We start from the raw sequence: 23,301 nt of genomic DNA, 5'->3' as shown, positions 1-23,301 counted from the left end.
ACTTCCGCGAAGGGTACATTTAGCCAGCTTTAGGCTACATAGACCAAGAGTTTAGACACCAATTTGTAGCAGAATACCTGCGTGCTGCAGCCTCGAATGTAGCAAGAAGGCTACCTGTATTCGACGAGCAAACCTACACCACATCTTGTTGCTCGCTCGACGCGGAATCTAAGTTAGAAAATATGATGATATTTCGAAAGTACGACTGCAACCGTATTCCGGGGTCAGTCTTGCCACCGTTCAGGTAACACTAAATGTTTTGCTGCCACTGTGGCGTAAATATACAAAATCCCTTTCTCTGACTCACCTACATTTTCTTGTGTGCTGTAATAATTACTGTGTTCGATTATCTCTTGTTGACTATGCAGAAATTTTCTGTCCACTAAACTGTGATGGTTAAACAATTTAAGCACTCTTTGCTACTCATTTGAGTGCTATCATGTTAAGTGATTAAATTAAGCAGTTGTACTCGTTTCTTAGGGTGTCATTTAACGTACCTGTTTACCCTGATCTGTTTATGTCTCTTATTTGCGTCGCTTTGTAGTCTCCCCGCCTGCCATTGATTTCTATTAGTAACCTCATCGTAGCTCCAGTGATTAAACGAGAGGCCAGGGTTAATTGCGCCTGCAACTAGATCGCCTGGGTCACGGTGAAGTCGGGAAACTGAGCCAAGTGCCCACTTTAGCAAGAGCAGACAGCACCTGGCGGAGGTCAATTACGGTACGCTAATTTCATTCTTCTACTGGCAATATCTTCGCTACAGTTCCTTCCAGCTATGGTGCCCATACGATAGTTTTTAGGGGGGGAGGGGAGGGGGTGTGGGAAATTTTTGAAGAAATGTCTTGTAAGTAGTCATTAAACAAATTCCACTTTCGACCCCATTAAAAAACTGAGTAATACCGACTTTTAAAGCATTTTTTTGAAAGAATAAAACGTGATTACACTATATTTTTTTTCTTTTATCCGAGATCTAGGGATATCCCCCCCCCTTCCCCTACTCCCGCTCCCCTCTTCCGTTGCACACGGACGGGGGATCACCCTAGCGAAAATATGAGTTGCATATGGAAAAATGCTTCCAGATAAGCGAATTTCACATAGGACAGATTATTATTTCTTAGAGTTGGTCAACGGGTACCTCGAAACCGTTGAAGCTGATCGAATGTTCATGCGCTACTTGTTCACTTCATTATTTAACAAAACCTATACTGATAAGCCAAAACATTAGGACCACTACCTATAGCGACAATGGATGCCACCTGATGACGCTGGGAACACGTGACGCGGTAACGAAAGTATGTCAGCGGAACAGACACGGACGGGGGATCACCCTAGCGAAAATATGAGTTGCATATGGAAAAATGCTTCCAGATAAGCGAATTTCACATAGGACAGATTATTATTTCGTAGAGTTGGTCAACGGGTACCTCGAAACCGATGAAGCTGATCGAATGTTCATGTGCTACATTCGCGAGCATCTATATAAAGAGGTAGGAAGTCAGTGAAACTACCACTATGCGCTAAATGGTTGGACATCCACGATTCTTCACAGATCGTGGAGTTCGGAGGCTTATCTGCTCTTTAGAGTACGATAGATGCTGATCTGTGGCATCTCTGTTGAAAGAGCACAATGGCAGTGAACGCACAAGTGCTTCGGGGCACACCGTTCATCGTACATTATTGAGCATGGAGCTCCGCAGCAGACCAACCTAACTTCTTCACATGTTGATCCAACGACATCCTCAATTACGATTGTAGTAGGCACGGGACCATCGGGTTTCGACCGTCGATCAATGGAGACGTGTCGGCTCTTCGGGTAAATCACATTTTTTGCTGCAAAAGGTCGGTGGTTGTCTCCACAAACGCCGTCATCGAAGTGAACGGTGGCTTGAAACGTGCAGCGCACCACGGACGCAGGCTGGTGGGAGCAGTATAATGCTATGGAAGACATTCTCTTGAGCTTGAATGGGATCTGTGGTTGCAATCGAAGACACGCTGACAGTTGCGAGCCATCTGCATCCCTTAACGCTTGAGGTCTTCCCCAACGGCGAGGTTACCTATCAGCGGTATAATTGCCCATGTCTCGGAACCAAAATCGTGCTACAGTGGTGTGTGGAGCATTATAGTGAAGTTACATTGATGTCTCGGTGACTACATTCGCCTGATGTAAATCCTACGGAACCCATCTGGGTCGCTATGGTGCTTCCTCAACGCGCACGCAAATCAATGGGCCGTTATTTACGCGACTTACGTGACCTGTGCTAGATATATAATACCACACACCTCTACAAACCTATCAACGAACTGTTGAATACCTGATAGGCCGAATCAGTGATGTATTTCGTTCCACAGACGGACGAACAAGCTATTAAGGAAGTGGTCATAATATATATATATATATATATACACTCCTGGAAATGGAAAAAAGAACACATTGACACCGGTGTGTCAGACCCACCATACTTGCTCCGGACACTGCGAGAGGGCTGTACAAGCAATGATCACACGCACGGCACAGCGGACACACCAGGAACCGCGGTGTTGGCCGTCGAATGGCGCTAGCTGCGCAGCATTTGTGCACCGCCGCCGTCAGTGTCAGCCAGTTTGCCGTGGCATACGGAGCTCCATCGCAGTCTTTAACACTGGTAGCATGCCGCGACAGCGTGGACGTGAACCGTATGTGCAGTTGACGGACTTTGAGCGAGGGCGTATAGTGGGCATGCGGGAGGCCGGGTGGACGTACCGCCGAATTGCTCAACACAACTCCTGGAAATTGAAATAAGAACACCGTGAATTCATTGTCCCAGGAAGGGGAAACTTTATTGACACATTCCTGGGGTCAGATACATCACATGATCACACTGACAGAACCACAGGCACATAGACACAGGCAACAGAGCATGCACAATGTCGGCACTAGTACAGTGTATATCCACCTTTCGCAGCAATGCAGGCTGCTATTCTCCCATGGAGACGATCGTAGAGATGCTGGATGTAGTCCTGTGGAACGGCTTGCCATGCCATTTCCACCTGGCGCCTCAGTTGGACCAGCGTTCGTGCTGGACGTGCAGACCGCGTGAGACGACGCTTCATCCAGTCCCAAACATGCTCAATGGGGGACAGATCCGGAGATCTTGCTGGCCAGGGTAGTTGACTTACACCTTCTAGAGCACGTTGGGTGGCACGGGATACATGCGGACGTGCATTATCCTGTTGGAACAGCAAGTTCCCTTGCCGGTCTAGGAATGGTAGAACGATGGGTTCGATGACGGTTTGGATGTACCGTGCATTATTCAGTGTCCCCTCGACGATCACCAGTCGTGTACGGCCAGTGTAGGAGATCGCTCCCCACACCATGATGCCGGGTGTTGACCATGTGTGCCTCGGTCGTATGCAGTCCTGATTGTGGCGCTCACCTGCACGGCGCCAAACACGCATACGACCATCATTGGCACCAAGGCAGAAGCGACTCTCATCGCTGAAGACGACACGTCTCCATTCGTCCCTCCATTCACGCCTGTCGCGACACCACTGGAGGCGGGCTGCACGATGTTGGGGCGTGAGCGGAAGACGGCCTAACGGTGTGCGGGACCGTAGCCCAGCTTCATGGAGACGGTTGCGAATGGTCCTCGCCGATACCCCAGGAGCAACAGTGTCCCTAATTTGCTGGGAAGTGGCGGTGCGGTCCCCTACGGCACTGCGTAGGATCCTACGGCCTTGGCGTGCATCCATGCGTCGCTGCGGTCCGGTCCCAGGTCGACGGGCACGTGCACCTTCCGCCGACCACTGGCGACAACATCGATGTACTGTGGAGACCTCACGCCCCACGTGTTGAGCAATTCGGCGGTACGTCCACCCGGCCTCCCGCATGCCCACTATACGCCCTCGCTCAAAGTCCGTCAACTGCACATACGGTTCACGTCCACGCTGTCGCGGCATGCTACCAGTGTTAAAGACTGCGATGGAGCTCCGTATGCCACGGCAAACTGGCTGACACTGACGGCGGCGGTGCACAAATGCTGCGCAGCTAGCGCCATTCGACGGCCAACACCGCGGTTCCTGGTGTGTCCGCTGTGCCGTGCATGTGATCATTGCTTGTACAAACCTCTCGCAGTGTCCGGAGCAAGTATGGTGGGTCTGACACACCGGTGTCAATGTGTTCTTTTTTCCATTTCCAGGAGTATATATATATATATATATATATATATATATATATATATATATATATCTTGCTCCTTCCGTCTGTATATGCAAGTTAATCTCTGGAATTGCTGTAGGGATTTTGATCCGCTTTTGACTAATAGATACACTGATTCACAAGGAAGGTCTTTGAGTGTAGTTTATGAATGTTTCTTAAAAATTGCCTGAATTGTGGTGAATTAAAGTCAAGTTGTGTAAACGATGCCATTGCTACCTACCGAAGAGCCACAATAACTCGAGAGAGCAACAGTAATTCGAGAATGCAGCAAGCGACAACAAATGCCCATCTGGTGTAGTGTTCTAGTGATATAGCGATAGCTGGAAACGTTGTGGGACCGAATCCTGGCTAGGTTACTTCTTCCACTCTGCCTTTTTAAACTAGCATTCAACTCTTTGTTACATGGACGTATATATTTCGAAACATGACAACAATGTCTGACTGGCTCCCTCACAATAAAAACTTGAAGTTTGCACTCTTAATTAACTGCTGCATTTTACAACAATGGACAATAAGTTACTCTGCTTTGAAGTATGTGAATAATGACCAATAGCTAAAAGATAACCGCCTCATCATCAGACTGTGATGTGATGAAATAATCAAACATTTTTAACCCCAAATTTCTCTGCGATTGTTTGAGAACAATTGCGAAGTGAAAAAACTTGCGAATCCAAAAAATGTATATTTAGTTTTTTGTGCTACATGTAAAACATTTCCGAAAAAGTAATTCAGCAATATTGCTTCGTTCACGTATAGTAAATTATTTCAGCACAGCAGCGGATGAATCAACTTTAAGCTTTCGGACTGCCTTGAATCAAACCTAGATGTGAACATGGTTCTTTGCGTGGCATGGCTAAGAAATGTGTCATAATGAGTCCACGCAAAGAAATATGGCAATACGTCTCAACGATGCATTACAGTGCGTACTAAGCTTCTGAAGGGAAGTACTGTAACGCGAGCGATTTATGTACATCATGTGTGCTTTTTCTTACTTTTTGCTTTTAATTCTGCCACCTCAGCCAGCCTCCGAGTCATACCTAATCACTCTCACACGTATATACACCCATGGACCGCGGACAATTTTTACAATTGTTGTAAACTTATTACATACATCAAGATGTGCTTCCATCATTGCCATTGGATGTCACTCCATAATCCATTGAAGTATGGAACACACAACGTTTATGTCACACAGGCAACATTTCTGCCATACACTGATTACATGGCATAAGTTGTAACGAAGTGGTGTTACTCAATTGCTTCACCTTGTTCTCTGACATTTATTCATAACTCTAGGCAGCGGCCCGTAAACATAAACGCTATGCCACGCAAGTCTTTTCGCCATAGATTTTAATTCTAGCCATGCGAAGCCATGTTTTACCACTCGCCAAGTGCGTTCAGTTGCTGATTCTTTTGTTTTCCCACGATCTACATATCACTTCTATATAACGTTATACAAAAGCTTTGTGCCTCAGGAAAAGTAAAGTGTGACTCAGCATTTGGTACCAGTGGAACCCTTTTGTTATAGGACAGCATCGTCTTCTGTGTTAACCTCTTTATAATCTCTTCTTGTGTTTTCCCATCGTGTAAGCCATGCCTAAACACTTTTTGTCCACTTCTCCGGTGTCATACCATTCTGAAGGTTAATAAGGTGTTAATCTCTTTGGTAAATACTGGTCATTGCCATTGTCCATGTATTATTTGTTCTTAACCGGAAAATGTGTGTGATGGCTCATCTGTTCAGTTTTGTTTTTCTTCTAATATTTCTTTCTCTTTAGTCAAAAATGGTATATTATTTGAATGCCAAATATTTATATAAACTTCTAAACTTTATTTATCGAATTGTTATTCGGTGTACAAGTTAACAGAAGTACGATACGCCGCTGTTCTCCCTTTCAACCTTTAATACCACAAGTTTGCGTACCTTACTTTCAACTTTCTGACTTTAATGTAGTAAATATTGCAAACTGCTCATTTGCCTTGGCGTTTTTCCGACTTTCGTAAAGAACTCGAATGTCGTATTCTAATTCTCAAAGTGGTAGCCCTTCTCTACATCCTCAAATGCCACAGAGATGTCCTTGCCGCCACACAGAAGTTGCCAAGCGAATCCTCCTGAGAAGTGAACCAGTGTATTGGACCTATGTCTGATTTGTTCCTGGTAGCGTCATGTGCGGCGAAATTTAAAAATGTGTCAGTGTACTTGAGCTGAAATATTTTTTAAGTTATTTGTTCACCTTTCATACTCAACTCTGCTGTTGCTGCAGAAATTTCCAGTAAACCAAGAGTGGGACAAAGGGGCTCCCAACTGCGAATATTTCATAGGGCACGACATTTTTCTTACAAATAAGAAAGAAAATGGTTGAAATGGCTCTGAGCACTATGGGACTTAACATCTATGGTCATCAGTCCCCTAGAACTTAGAACTACTTAAACCTAACTAACCTAAGGACAGCACACAAATAAGAAAACTCTCGTGAATACCAGAGTAGTAAACTGTGCATCGGACATGTCATTGTTTCAAGCATTTAATGTGTGTGTGTGTGTGTGTGTATTTGTATGTGTGTGTGCGTGTATGTCTGGAATAGAAAATACTAGTTCACATCAGGTCATCGTGTACAGCGTCTCTGTAACTGACATTTAACGTGTGAGCTACCAAGTCTCACTACCACGAAAAAATGATGGAAATAAGCATTTGACTACAGCAAAACGTCTTTCATCTTGGAGTGACAGCTGAACTGGGTAACAGGAGGACAGATAATAATTCTAATTGGCCACTGTAGCCACTCGTAACACTAAATGATGTACATTAATTTGAAGGAAATCAAAAAACAAAGTACCACAGATTCTTGCTATCCTTGTGTTGAGTATTACGTCACAGATAATCTGTGTCTATCCTGTAAATATAAGATTTGTAGTAAGACAATCTTTGGGTAAAATATGTGATGCTAGATTGTAACTGAGCTAAATTCGTCGAACTGTGGTACTACTTGTGGCCCTTTGTGGACATTTTACTGACACATATTTTAGAACAAAACGTTTTTCACTTACATTCGAATCCTAAACAAAGCTTAGCCAGAAGTAATATCATCGGTTATTAGCCTTCTGACGTGATTACCATTTGTTACTGCTGTGCATAAGAGTTACATACATGAGTTTTCTCCTTTTAAATTTATTCATAGCTTTCTTTTAATTACATCTTCGTCAGTTGTTATACTCCCAACAATTCTTAGTTGAATATGATGTTAACTCTAGACATTTTTTGCAATATAAGTGTCATTTTGTGATATGGCTTCTAATCACATATGCTCGCAGCTGTTGTACGACGAAAACAGGTAGAATAAAATACTGTACTATCTCGTTTTCACCACTGCACTTTTTGGTATCCCTACCATCATAATGTCTTAGAGTTCCTTCTTTACATACTCATTTTATCTCAGACTAACAGTTTTTACATTTTCCAATATAGAAAATTACATACCTCAACATGTCGCGTAACAACAATATTAAGCCTGATGTTTACGCTGTATTTCAGACCTTTATGTTGTATCAGAAGTATACGGACACTACCAATGCAAAGTTTTGGATTATGTCATTACATTATACTGTACAGATTGGACAATAGTCTCACTGAGGAGTGGAAATTGCATTTATGATAACAATGGCAAACTGCATCAACAGTGGAAATTATAAGAAGCCACTTTACGATCTGTAGTTTTAATTTTATGGAAAATTGACCTACTTTGGAATTAAAAAGTCTTTATTAAAACCATTATGTCTGCATAACTTAAGAAAAACGTTTTCTTTTACTTCTAGTAAACCGAAAACTAACCGATTTGCTTCCAACCTAATTATTATAGCATGCAAAAGCCACACAATTAAATAACAACGCTATGCTATACAGACTTCTAAGTTAAGAATAGCTAAGAGTAGAAAGTTCAGTTGGTGACCCTTTTCTCACCATTTCGAGCAGATGTGCAACTAGCAACTGCTCAGTTAAGAACAAGATGCAACATGTGTACTGCTCGACCTACAAAATGCCTGCGCATTCCCTACCCCGTCAATGAAACACTGTGGAGCATTCCGACCACAACAAACCCCAGCTCATCGAAGCCCAGCTCGTAGACTCCACACAGCAGTAGTAGTGGGTCACCGTGTTGCCGCTCACCCCTTGACCTTATACCAGCATTCTAGCAGCACGGTTTCGCAGGTAGCCGCCCCATTGCGCAGCGGTCCACCGTTTAAACTCTACTCTAGGTCGTGAGCACACCACCGACCAGGTGGCGCTAGTCGTAGGCATCTCCAGTTCCACATTGACACTTCGCGACTGAAGACCATGTTACGCTTGTTCATGAAGCCACATCGCGGCTGAAACAGACTGTATTGCACTCTTCAAAGCACAATACTTCCTTTTATAACATAACATTTTTCGATTTATATTAAACGCCAAAGTCTACTGCATATAACAATTTCAATAATTTTACCAACAAACGAAACCTGTTCATCGTTTATGAAAATGTTTTATTTGAAGCCAGATCATGTAATCTAGTGTCCGTTGAACTAGGCTTCAAATTAATTAACGACACGGCCGCAACCGATATTCCCCTCTTCCCTGCAAGCCACGAACGCACAAACACTGCTGTCCTGCCCCTGGCTTACAGCTTACAGTGCTTGGACAAAATACTACAAACACAATTAACTACTTGCTTATTCGAGGCATGTTGACAAGGTATGATATGTCCCCAGCTGTTCAGTGCTGAGGAAATTGGATAATTTCTTATTTCGTGCGTCTCTGTTGCATTCACATAAAATTCACCTGTAGTGGTTTCTGGTTTCTGGCTGACATGCCCATTTTCAAGCCATGCATCTTGCTATTAACCATAATTATTCATACAATATGGTACCAAAACACACAACAAGATATGCAGTTAGCAACAAGTAGCCTCATTCATCTGATGCTACGCATCCGTTGCTACTGACTATCTGGTTGTAGCAGTCAGTAGCAACGTATGCATAGTCTAATTCAGTGAGGGCACTTGTTGCCGACTGTATACTTTGCTGTGTCTTTAGGCACCACATTGCATAAATAATTACAGTTATTCGCAAGGTGTGTATTTTATGTAAGTAACATCATACAATCATGTTCTTCAAAAAGTTTTTAAATTTTGTCCTTAAATCTAGTTCTTACGTCTTACATTGAAAAGGCTTTTGCTTGAAAATGGGGCTGTTTTAGCGTTCGTAGTTCGCCTCCTGCCCAAATAGTGCAATGTGGATGAAATAACAATAAAAAACTGATTTGGAAAAAATTTAGAAATTTGTGGTAAGTTCCTATGGGACCAAACTGCTGAGGTCGTTGGTCCCTAGGCTTACACACTACTTAATCTAACTTAAATTAACTTATGCTAAGTACAGCAATCATACCCATGCCCATGGTAGAATTCGTACATCCGACAAGGGGAGCTGCGTGAACCTTGGCGCCCTAGACCGCGCGGTTACCCAGTGAGGGAAAAGAGTTTCAAGCATGCCGGCAAATACGTGTAACAAGTCTGGACCTCATACCCGCTTGGAGATACCGTCTCTGCAATTATTCTTTTCAAGTAATGGGTCGGGTGTTATACAAGTGCTCGGTTGTCTACCATGGGAGTGTGCAATGGAGAAAGCCTCCAAGCAGCTATTTTCCGTAAAGTGCAACAGTGCAAACAGCCTCTGAGCAGCTGGAAGTAGTAAATTAAAGATGCTATGAACTTCAGTTCGGTGCATAAAATTGTTATAGGCTGAACATGAACGGAGTCGTAAGCAAGCTGTGCAGGCCTGGTTACAGCAGTCGTTATCCTCATGTGTCTGCCTGGAAGCCTCCTCGAAAAGCCAGAATTCTGGCACCGATGGGCATAAGCCAGGGGCTTGTTAATTACCAAGGATGCCTAAAAGAGCTGCACGCTGTGACTAGCCAAAAGTACGTGTGAGAAAGAAAGATAATTACAGAAAGAACTACAGTTTTAGTTTGTAAGAGAGAAATGGATGCGCATAGCAGAGACAAGATTGTCTGACATAATAAAACAGGAATTTTATGCAAGTAACTACTGAGAAGTAACAGCATATACGGGTAGTGTTGGGGGTAGCTACTTTGTGATTACGAGGGGGTTCTAAGAAGTCTTCGCCTAGCCTTCCGCTCACAATTAGCTTTCACTGCCATTGAAGACCTTATAGAGCTTAGAACAGAGATTTGTGTTGCTACCAGAAACATATAAACAATCTAAACTGGTAACCGCGTATGATTAAACTGTATGTAAACGTATGAGGGGACTTCAAAAAATTTATTACACATATCATCCCACCCTAAAACCATTGTGAAACAAGAGTGGTGCCCTGGCAGAAGAGAGTAAATATCCCGTGTTTCCTGCAGACACAGTCCTTCTGTGGTACACTTAAAAAAAATCAAATCGCTCTGAGCACTATGGGACTTAACATCTATGGTCGTCAGGCCCCTAGAACTTAGAACTACTTCAACCTAACTAACCTAAGGACATCACACAACACCCAGCCATCACGAGGCAGAGAAAATCACTGACCCCGCCGGGAATCGAACCCGGGAACCCGGACGCGGGTACACTTAACAAGTGCATCACAGCGTGAGAACGAAATAGCGTGGCAACTGGAAAAGACCAAACACGAAGGACATTTCGGTTCTTATGGACAAAACATCTCAATTGTACGCAGATTTACAGTGAAAATCTTGCGGTATATGAACCAAATACAATCGCGTCCAGGCGTAGTGAAATAGTGGCAAAAATTGGACCAAAGCCGTAGAGACATGAGTGATTCTGATCAGGAAGAACCGACATGGACGTCGATCACACACGGCAATGTCCAGGCAATCGACGAAACCTGCCCACGGCAATCATAGATTTAGGAACGATTAGAACGTTCACACAGCGGTTCTCGAATGGATCCGTAGCCAATGAGCGGATTTCCGTCGTTCAGGAATTGAACGATTGGTAAAATGTTCCTGCCGTTGCTTAAAGAGACTTTGAAACTACACTCCTGGAAATTGAAATAAGAACACCATGAATTCATTGTCCCAGGAAGGGGAAACTTTGTTGACACATTCCTGGGGTCAGATACATCACATGATCACACTGACAGAACCACAGGCACATAGACACAGGCAACAGAGCATGCACAATGTCGGCACTAGTACAGTGTATATCCACCTTTCGCAGCAATGCAGGCTGCTATTCTCCCATGGAGACGATCGTAGAGATGCTGGATGTAGTCCTGTGGAACGGCTTGCCATGCCATTTCCACCTGGCGCCTCAGTTGGACCAGCGTTCGTGCTGGACGTGCAGACCGCGTGAGACGACGCTTCATCCAGTCCCAAACATGCTCAATGGGGGACAGATCCGGAGATCTTGCTGGCCAGGGTAGTTGACTTACACCTTCCAGAGCACGTTGGGTGGCACGGGATACATGCGGACGTGCATTGTCCTGTTGGAACAGCAAGTTCCCTTGCCGGTCTAGGAATGGTAGAACGATGGGTTCGATGACAGTTTGGATGTACCGGGCACTATTCAGTGTCCCCTCGACGATCACCAGTGGTGTACGGCCAGTGTAGGAGATCGCTCCCCACACCATGATGCCGGGTGTTGGCCCTGTGTGCCTCGGTCGTATGCAGCCCTGATTGTGGCGCTCACCTGCACGGCGCCAAACACGCATACGACCATCATTGGCACCAAGGCAGAAGCGACTCTCATCGCTGAAGACGACACGTCTCCATTCGTCCCTCCATTCACGCCTGTCGCGACACCACTGGAGGCCGGCTGCGCGATGCTGGGGCGTGAGCGGAAGATGGCCTAACGGTGTGCGGGACCGTAGCCCAGCTTCATGGAGACGGTTGCAAATGGTCCTCGCCGATACCCCAGGAGCAACAGTGTCCCTAATTTGCTGGGAAGTGGCGGTGCGGTCCCCTACGGCACTGCGTAGGATCCTACGGTCTTGGCGTGCATCCGTGCGTCGCTGCGGTCCGGTCCCAGGTCGACGGGCACGTGCACCTTCCGCCGACCACTGGCGACAACATCGATGTACTGTGGAGACCTCACGCCCCACGTGTTGAGCAATTCGGCGGTACGTCCACCCGGCCTCCCGCATGCCCACTATACGCCCTCGCTCAAAGTCCGTCACCTGCACATACGGTTCACGTCCACGCTGTCGCGGCATGCTACCAGTGTTAAAGACTGCGATGGAGCTCCGTATGCCACGGCAAACTGGCTGACACTGACGGCGGCGGTGCACAAATGCTGCGCAGCTAGCGCCATTCGACGGCCAACACCGCGGTTCCTGGTGTGTCCGCTGTGCCGTGCGTGTGATCATTGCTTGTAGAGCCCTCTCGCAGTGTCCGGAGCAAGTATGGTGGGTCTGACACACCGGTGTCAATGTGTTCTTTTTTCCATTTCCAGGAGTGTATTTTGAAAAACAGTGTCACGTATCTGTGTGACGTTGAAATGTATTGAGTCGTCAGAAATAATACTTAACCTGGGACTTGCTTTTTGAGGTCTGTTCTTAATCAGTCACATGTTTTTGTCGAAGTGTCCACGCTCCTGCCAACCCAGTCATGGTGTATGGAAATTAATGTAACAGTTGTATTTTCAGAAAACTTCCTCATAAAATGTCGGCTGCTGCATACGGAGGCAAACATAGATAAGTGCAATTTAGTGGTGTAACGTAACGCATATGCTCGAGAAATCGATCAGAGAGAAATTTTAAAATGCATGATGAGAGTTGGGTCTGGCTGCAGAGGCTTTCCGGATGAACCACATGCGTCAACAAAGGGCCGGCCAGCTGAGGGCAGCAGTGGAGTTTTTCCCCTACAAGTAGGTAGAAAGCGGCGGACCTCCAGCGTGGACTACAGTGCTAGTCTGGTACAGTGGTGGATTACGCTGCAGGGTGACAGATGGCCGTATTGAAATATTTCATATTGCATAACAATTCGATGTTTCAAAGTACAACAAATCTAAATATATTAGTGTGATTGCGGCACATTTAAGAAGACTTATTTACTGATTTTTAGCATTTTATATCATTTTATTAAGAAAATGTGTCAGTTCGTAGCATTGTCCACAGATACACAGCAAATGAAAGCAGCATGGCAATTATCACGGCCTTCCGTACGTGACCATATTACATTTACCTCAACTGTTAACTTTTTCTGAATGATAACTAAAGGCAATGTTGGCCAATATTAAAACCTTCGTAACTTAAAAACGGAAAATAATCAGTCAGATTTAATACCGTAAGTAGACTGGGGGTGAAAAGACGCATCAACTGAGCAAGCCAAACTTGTATTTCATACATTTTATATGCATTCTTTATTATTTGTTATAATCGCATATGGGCTACATCATGTTTAGTTTATTATTCCATGCTTTTATATGTATAGTATCGTGTTTGGCGGGAGAAAATGTTCTTTAATTTAAGCCATATATCTAGTCTGTAGCTTCCTAATTTAGCACATGGTGGTCCATTTTATAGTTTTAATAAATCATGCTATTTGGCGTCGCAGTGATTTTTTCTCACTGGAGCGTTCGGTGAGGCTCTCGGACATTCGGATTCATGGAATGCTCTTCGCAGTAAGGTGGGAGTTCTGAAAGAGACAGAGGGCTCAAACACTTCGTGTAGAGATCTGATACAGCGAAATTCGTGTCGCGATGTGATAGAGGAGAGAGTCAAAGTTGTCTTCGCAATTTACACATACATAGCAAAATTCCGAGGCCAGTGGGGCTTTGACTCAGTGAGTTAGTATGAATTTTAACTGTGAACGATCATAATAAGACGTGCTTCAAGCAACTTTTAAGTGGTTCACTTTTTGTTCTGGCACTATTTGTGCCTAGTTCAAAGCGGGGGACCTCGTTATTTTGGCGAACGTGTGATGAGTTATTGATTTTTGGGGAGTCGACTATCATTACGCAGATTTACGCAGTGCTAACTGGAATTAAATGTCAGTTCGTATTCTTTAAACCACCATTCCTACATATTTTCATATGACTGATTGAATAAATAATCGCTTTATTCAATACACATTTATGACGTCGTCTACATCAGTTTATTACCAACAAATAATAACTTTTATTTCCATTTATTGTTATTTATTAAACTGCAATTAGTGCTTATTTAAAATTTCGCTTAACTTGAGAGTGGTTCGGTTATTTGACCGGCCGATCATGCTCTATAACTTTTACATCAGCTATCATAGGCTATGGGCATGAAAACAGATGAGTTCAGCTTGATTCTATGAAAACGTTGAGCCACTTTTTCTGAATAGAACCATGCATAGCACAAAAAACCACCGACTATCAATCCCTCAAACCTGGTACGTCGCAAATACACTGACAGAAGTAAATCGAAACACCAAGAAATAATTAATATAGAGTAATTAAATTTTTGGAATACACTGGCCTTGGTAACATACAACAGACGAGTATGCCGAAAACGCGGTGTGCCGCGACTGGTGAAATTACTGTACGCAGTGCTGAATCTACCGACAGTGTGCCGTGAAACTGTATCACAAGTGACACAGCGTATTAATTCAGAGGCAGCCACAATGAACATTTACATTAAGTTTAGATTAAATTTATGTTTTATAAGTATACAAGGGTCCTACGAGTTTCGAGACGAATTATGTGTGATATTACAGTAGATAACAGTAATTTAATTCTTTTTTTAATCAGTAGATGGATTCAGTTTAATTACTGCACAGCACGAGTTTCATGCAACGCCCAGTGCGGCAACAAACGTCGGTTTGTTTCTCGTTACGAACAAAATGTTTCTTAAAAAGTAGAAATTTGTGTGCCCACGCGAAATTCCATCGCAGGTTAGTGTAGAACGATATTCGCTTTAGTGGCAAGTCCTATAACACTTATATCTGTATACATTTATGTCCGCGTATTCTTTACCCACCTTTCCCGCCTCCTTAGCGCACTCGCGCAGCGCCCGCAGCTAGCGCCATGCAGCAGCACTAATCAGCTTCTAGATAGAGCATTGCCTGCTCGTGTTTTTCTCTGCCAGTTAACACAAGTCATTAAACTTTATATGGCACTCTACGTGTTTGGCACTGATCTATCGAAAGGACACGCCATGTTTCAATTAACGGGAAACGAAGTGTCGTTTTCCGTTCGCTCAGGGCTGGAGTCTGAGATTCGGACAAAAGAAACACCTTAGAAAAAAATAAGCACATGTTAAATGAATATCAACCTCACGAAGATTACTGTCTCTTATCAAGAATTATATTACTCCCCATTTGCTTCTGTACTGATCCATTAACGCGCACATTATAAAGAGGTTCATCTTCAAATGCGGTACATATTTGTAGCAATGAATATCAAATACACTATAGGCTTTTGTAATACAACTCTCCGTCTTCAGGCCACAAGTGGCCCATCGGGACCATCCGACCGCCGTGTCATCCTCAGTGGGGATGCGGATAGGAGGGGCATGTGGTCAACACACCACTCTGGCAGTCGTTGTGATGGTTTTCTTTGACCGGAGCCGCTACTATTCGGTCGAGTAGCTCCTCAATTGGCATCACGAGGCTGAGTGCACCCCGAAAAATGGGAACAGCGCATGGCCGCCTGGGTGGTCACCCATTCAAGTGCCGGCCACGCCCGACAGCGTTTAACTTCGGTGATCTTCCGGGAACCGGTGTATCCACTGCGGCAAGGCCGTTGCCAATACAACGCAATGAGTAGAAGAAAAATGACATTCTAAACATTTGTAAACATTTATGATTATAAATAATTTAAATATAAGTATAGTTACGGTTACTAATCTGTTAATCATCTCCTGACACAGGTGACACAACACTTCGCCGTGCAATTACGGTGTCAGGACTTCGGGGTCGCTGAGGATGGCAGCAAATTGAAACAGAGAACAGCAGGCAAAAAGTGTTCAGAATGGTGCCTGTTTTTAAGGAACAGGTGATCCCCGTTATCAAGAAGGGACGTCGAACAGATGTGCAGAACTATAGACCTATATCTCTAACGTCGATCAGTTGTAGAATTTTGGAACACGTATTGTGTTCGAGTATAATGACTTTTCTGGAGACTAGAAATCTACTCTGTAGGAATCAGCATGGGTTTCGAAAAAGACGGTCATGTGAAACCCAGCTCGCGCTATTCGTCCACGAGACTCAGAGGGCCATAGACACGGGTTCACAGGTAGATGCTGTATTTCTTGACTTCCGCAAGGCGTTCGATACAGTTCCCCACAGTCGTTTAATGAACAAAGTAAGAGCATATGGACTATCAGACCAATTGTATGATTGGATTGAGGAGTTCCTAGATAACAGGACGCAGCATGTCATTCGCAATGGAGAGAAGTCTTCCGAAGTAAGAGTGATTTCAGGTGTGCCGCAGGGGAGTGTCATAGGACCGTTGCTATTCACAATATACATAAATGACCTGGTGGATGACATCGGAAGTTCACTGAGGCTTTTTGCAGATGATGCTGTGGTGTATCGAGAGGTTGTAACAATAGAAAATTGTACTGAAATGCAGGAGGAGCTGCAGCGAATTGACGCATGGTGCAGGGAATGGCAATTGAATCTCGATGTAGACAAGTGTAATGTGCTGCGAATACACAGAAAGACAGATCCTTTATCATTTAGCTACAAAATAGCAGGTCAGCAACTGGAAGCAGTTAATACCATGAATTATCTGGGAGTACGCATTAGGAGTGATTTAAAATGGAATGATCATATAATGTTGATCGTCGGTAAAGCAGATGCCAAACTGAGATTCATTGGAGGAATCCTAAGGAAATGCACTCCGAAAACAAAGGAAGTAGGTTACAGTACACTCGTTCGCCCACTACTTGAATACTGCTCAGCAGTGTGGGAGCCGTAACAGACAGGGTTGATAGAAGAGAGAGAGAAGATCCAACGGAGAGCAGCGCGCTTCGTTACGAGATCATTTAGTAATCGCGAAAGCGTTACGGAGATGATAGATAAACTCCAGTGGAAGACTCTGCAGGAGAGACGCTCAGTAGCTCGGTACGGGCTTTTGTCAAAGTTTCGAGAACATACCTTCACCGAAGAGTCAAGCAGTATATTGCTCCCTCCTATATATATCTCGCGAAGAGACCATGAGGATAAAATCAGAGAGATTAGAGCCCACACAGAGGCATACCGACAATCCTTCTTTCCACGAACAATACGAGACTGGAATAGAAGGGAGAACCGATAGAGGTACTCAAAGTACCCTCCGCCACACACCGTCAGGTGGCTTGCGGAGTATGGATGTAGATGTAGATGTAGATACTTAAATGCATGACCAAGGTTAATGTAAGTGCGAGATAAGCTATAGCAAATGTGAAATGCTGGTATGTTAATAACCGGTGTAGCCATCAGAACGTTGAGTTCAAGCATGCAAACGTGCATGTTTTGTGTTGGACTTGTGCCGTGTGTCAGTTTGTGAGATAGAGCTCCATGCCTATTGCACTTGGCCGTCAACACGGGTACGGTTAATGCTATTATAGGATGAAGCTGGAGCTGTCCAATGATGTTGTAAGACGTGTATATTTCTGTTGTCTATTGTCAAACCACAATTTATGAAAGATGTTTATATTTTATTAATAGGATTAAGTAGGGATGATTAATATTTGTCATTTTGGAAATAATTGTGGTAGCAGGGAATGTCTGCACCAAACCATTGTTGGCGGGAGAGACCGCACATTGATATCATTTTAGAAAGGGAGGGTGAGACCGTGTATGGATATATTTTAAGAAAAGAGCAGGAAAGAGCGCGCATTGTTACATTTTGTAATGGTAGCAGGGATTGTCTGCACCATAAAGCACTGTTGGCGGGAGAGACCCGACTTTAGAATTCGTAGGAAGTCAGTAGTAAGCGAGATGTGAAGCGAGTCGGTAGCAGGTCTGAAGCGTGAGGTTGAGAGGAGCGGTGTGCATGCCAGCCACCAGCTATGATTTACAAGAGATTATAAACGGATGTACAGAAACATCAGCTAATTATTTTCATAAGAGGAACTAATATTATTGAATTATTTTTTTGAGGAACTCAAGACTACTGAAGGTATGTTTGCGAAATGCTAGTTGTAAGATTATTGTGAAAAGTAAGTCCTATTTGAACGTTTGTAAAATCATTTCATTACCAACAGTAAATATTTGAAGAATCGTCTTCAGAACATAATTTTTGCCAACAATGTTGCATTACTGATAAGAGTCCATCCCAAAAACCATCAACGTAAAACTTTGCAAAATTTTATTGTTGTCAAGAAAAAGTTTAACTGTGAATTACGTAACTTCAGTCAAATTAATTAAAGAGTAACGTCAGCTTTGGTATTAAAGAATAACGTCAGATTTGGTAATAAATACAGCCACTTTTTGTGACAGCCCACCAGCAGCTAATAGAGTATAGTAAAACAGAGTAAGTATATTCATGTCGCAGTTCGATGTAGCAGTCAGACGGCGATCCAGTAACAGTAAAAAAGGTAAGGAACAGTTTTGGGTTGTTGCAGGTAAAGACTGAGGGCCACGACGACGACACATTCTATGTTTCGTCGAAATAATCAGCAAATCACTTTTAATGAGCACCATTTAAATTTGTATGCGAAGATTGCACTTATTATTATTATTGAGAAAGACAATTAATTTCAAAGGGAAAATTTCATTTCTTATTATTAAGCAAGAGATAGAAATCCTAAGGGAAGATTTCATAGGTTATTGTAGAAGGGAAATTTGCGTAACAAAAAGAGATATAAAGGAGACAGGAAGGTTTCAGTGTCCCAAATGTGCTAGATAGGAGACAGATTTGGTGATCTAGAAGGCTAAGGCAACATATCGACACATTGCAGAGCGTGATGAGTTTCAACAGCTGTATGAAAAACACACCCTGGAATGCTGTTAGGGGGCAGTAGCGCAGCAGGTCCAGTCACCATACTGAGTACAAGTTTGCAGTCAGGGTGCACGGGATAAACACTAGAGTGGTCCTGCTGTCATACAAATTCTCATCCCAGATCGTAACTCTAGGTGTAGGTCCGGCAAGCAAACATATTGGTTGCAAGCACTCAACGTGTCATCACTGGCACCGACTCAGAAGCAGTTTCCATCAGGAAACACAGCAGACCTCCACTTCGCCCTCCAATGAGCTCCCGCTTGAAGTTGAAAATGGTGGTGGTCTGGGGACAATGGAACGCACGCTACAGGTCGTCTGACTCGGAGCTGTCCTTGAAGTAACCAATTTATAATAGTTCGTTGTGTCACCTTGGTGCCAATTGCTGCTCAGATTGCTGCTACAGCTACAGTACGATACCCCAGAGCTGTAAGCCGAACACGATGGACTTCCCTCTCGGCAGTGCCACGTGGCCGTCCGAAGCCCGGTCTTCTTGCGACCGTGCATTCTTGTTGCCGCCGGTGCCGGTAATCGTGTACAGTGACTACATTCCTGCCAAGTGTTTCTGCAATATCGCAGAAGGTACATTCAGCTTCTCATAGCCCTATTACACGACCTGGTTCAAACTCAATGGGGTGTTGATAAGGGCATCTTTGCCTCCTCAAAGGCAGTCGTGACTACCTTGAGCTCACCACGTCCAACTTCAAAGTTAACTAAATCTCACGATTGTCACAGCGTGTGCTTAAAGCAAACCTGATTTGCATCCTTTCAGTGGCGATGCTAGCGCTACTCTTATGCGATTGATGCGAAATCTGAATAGACATCATCTTTCAGATGTATGAACATACCTACCAACTTTCGTTTATGTTGCACAACGCCTTCTTGGTGTTGCGACTGTTTTCTTCCGTTAGTATATTTCTCGTCAGGGGATCTGATTAGATAATGTACCCATATTCATTAATAATTTGTATGTCTCAGTGACCTTTATTTGGAAGAAAAGCTTATGAACTAATGTGGGTGGCCTTGGTTTCAGTTCATTATGGACCCATACAGTCAACCGTAATGATGTATTGAGGGTAAAATTATGTTGCCGCTATCACTTGTAGTGTAACGACGTAAGTTTTGTATGAATGATTTTCTTTTGACATATAACCATGTGCAGACTTCGTCACCTACGTCACTTACAACACACTTCAAAATTATTTAAATCCTTTTTTTAAATTTGTCTCTGAATGGTTCTTGAACGAAACTGTAATTAAAACATCATTTGAGTCGTATGCGCAGCATTTCGTCACTCAGGCCAATTGGTTTGCGCAAACTTTTCTCAATTTAGATGTCGTTTGTTTCTCCTAAGAAATTATATTAATGCAAGTGATCTGCTTTAATAAATATTAGAACCACACTGAATAAACTTTCGAGATTCAAACTCAACATGATTAAACTTTCTATGACGTCATTGTTGTAGAAACATTACAGATTCTTAATTTTCAATTTTTAGAAGCACGACGCAACAACTCGGTTTCAGGATCTTCTGTTGCTCTTTGGCTGTCGACCTGCGACGTATAGTGGCCAGCACAATTTTCTCTCTGGTCCCGGCAGCGAAGATGCTGTCTCCGTTCGTTGCGCCGCCCTCTCCGTACATGAAACATAAAAAATAAATACAAAACTTTAGATAATTCACAACCATTGCAAATATTACAAAAATACTTAAAAAACTAAATTAAACTTATATTCACCTGCAAACTGGGCTGACACTGGTGGATGGGTGACGCAATTTCGCGTCCCACTACACACTTCTCTCTACCAACAATACAACATTGCTTTCTCCGTTTCCGCTAATCCTTAGTTCCGGCTATCATTTTGTTTTCTATCACTTACTGTGGGTACATTTTTCGATTATAGACATGTAATGACTCTGTAAATCAGTTAAATTCTGTTTCATCTCTTACAAAACCAAACGTGAAGAGTCTTTCCTCTGGTGTTTCTCGCTTGGTTTCAATAAACACTGCGCCAGTCGCACACTTAGTTGCTTCACAATGTGTACCTATTTCCGGACACTACACATCTTCACATGACTTTGCATGACCATTGCAAAAAGCTCATTAATTTGACAAGATGGTCTACCGCGATGTAATGAATTTAACAACCGACCATTTCTTCAGATGAAACTTTCATCGTACTTTCGGGACGTGGCAGAAGACTGCCGCTAGTAAGAATACCCGATATTAATTTATCAAACAATGCAATGATTTTTGTATGGTGGTAGAGATTTCGGCTCTATTCCGCAATTGCATGCTGAAATCTGGTAGAAAGCGGATACGAAAGAATCCTTACTCATAATGCTACAACTTAAAAATGTTTCTTTCAAACGTCTTGAAAATAAAACTGAGCTCGCGTTGATGTCGTTCGCAGCTTGGCATCTTGTAATAGCGATACTGGCGTCTCGTTTTCTTATTATGTTCACTGGCGCCACTACGTTTACTCGCCTTGTCTGTCCGTGAGTGGCAGCAGCAGCGCTTATCGATGCGCGTACTGTGGTACCATCTTTGGAGCGGCCTCTAATATTTCTGGATCGGCGTCTGTCGAGTGATTGGAGTTGGGACGGAGCAGCAGTGAGGCCTGGACCGCCAGTACTCGCACGACCGCTGGCGACACACATGCACTGTCCGACGGAAGGATGTGGTCGTGAGAGTGCACGGCCACGTCAAGGACCGGATTCAGCGAGTTTTAGTTGAATGGACCAAGATAGCCGAGTAGTGCAACTTTCACTTGTGGGGTGCGGCCTGTTTGCCTTCGGAAGTGTGTGTGTGTGTGTGTGTGTGTGTGTGTGTGTGTGTGTGTGTGTGTGTTTCCACCTGTCAATGTGCCCTCATGGCAATAAGTTGGCAGTCGACGATTTATGCTGGGATCGTTCCCGTGCCTGACTTGAGTGGGGACGACTGTTGGTTGGCTGTTCGGTCGGTCGTCGCAGCGGTCGACGTGCATTTGGTCTTCCGAGGAGAAGGAGATAAGTGTTTAACGTCCCGTCGACAACGAGGTCATTAGAGACGGAGCGCAAGCTCGGGTGAGGAAAGGATGGGGAAGGAAATCGGCCGTGCCCTTTCGCAGGAACCATCCCGGCATTTGCTGAAGCGATTTAGGGAAATCACGGAAAACCTAAATCAGGATGGCCGGATACGGGATTGAACCGTCGTCCTCCCGAATGCGAGTCCAGTGTGCTAACCACTGCGCCACCTCGCTCGGTGGTCTTCCGACCTCTTCTGGTTTCTCTGTGTCTGTGCCGACTTAAACTTCATCCGTGTTGTTTCACAGTGACTGGCTTTAGTATTGAGTTGTTGGTGGAATTGATTTCCCGGATCCGTGTGTGTGTTTTGTGGTTTTGAATGAGCTGCTGTTTTAATGCTGTCTGCGTATTGGATTTGGTGGAGAGTTGTGGACGGAGATCAGTTCGGTTGGGGCACAGCAGCGAGCAGGTCCGTGCAGCGCGAGGGCAAGCCGGGGCCGCTGGCGGCGTGCTGCCACTGCCGGATCGAGGAGGGGCAGCTGCGAGAGCGACGGCTTCATTGCGCACCGTACACTGGATGTTTGAGTGAAGAGTTTACTGCTGATGTAGCCTCGACTATTCTGAGATCTCGCGTCTGGTGGGCAGTTTGTTGCAACCAGGGCCGCTGATCCTGGCGCCAACAAGTGAAGTGTTTCGAGGTGTAAAATATTGTAGCCGTCTTTATTTGTTATTCATCATTGAATTTAGTATTATTCTTATTAGTGAAGTGCAACCAGCGGTATTTTCTGCCTTGTGGCCGCTAACGCCCCAGTTACCTGCCCTGGAGGTTAGCGTTCTTTTCTGGCAGTGTACCTTTCCTCGTCGTGTTGATGCTATCTCACATGGCGTGTAGTTCGACAGCCTTTTCTATTGTACTGTGCATATTTTTGGGAGGTCTACCTCGGTTCTAGCGATTCCTTCGGCCCTGGGTGTTTTCTGAAGACGCATTCCTGTCTGTCTTTTCGCCCCTTCCTGAAAATATTCCATCATTGTACCACTGATCGGACGTTAGGCGGATTGGTTAGTCGTCGGTCGGCGCTTAAGCTGCCCCTAGTTTGAGTTGCCATCCCGTTACGTGAGTACAACTCTTGGCTGCCTGTCTCACCTTACCTTATGTTTGAACTACCTTCCCAGGCTGACCCTTGGAACACTTGCTGAGAACCGCTTGT

At 44.2% G+C, this 23,301-nt stretch overlaps 1 pseudogene; it reads right to left on the bottom strand.

Annotated features, from left to right (window-relative positions):
* Positions 1 to 15,793: 15,793 nt before the first annotated feature.
* LOC126099505 (5S ribosomal RNA) lies at positions 15,794 to 15,911 on the bottom strand (annotated as a pseudogene).
* Between the last annotated feature and the right edge of the window lie 7,390 nt (positions 15,912 to 23,301).

This window comes from Schistocerca cancellata, chromosome 1 (genome assembly GCF_023864275.1).
Source record: "Schistocerca cancellata isolate TAMUIC-IGC-003103 chromosome 1, iqSchCanc2.1, whole genome shotgun sequence".
In the NCBI taxonomy this organism is placed as follows: Eukaryota; Metazoa; Arthropoda; class Insecta; order Orthoptera; family Acrididae; genus Schistocerca; species Schistocerca cancellata.
The sequence above is the reverse complement of the archived record's forward strand: the minus strand, read 5'-3'. Positions and strand labels throughout refer to the sequence as shown.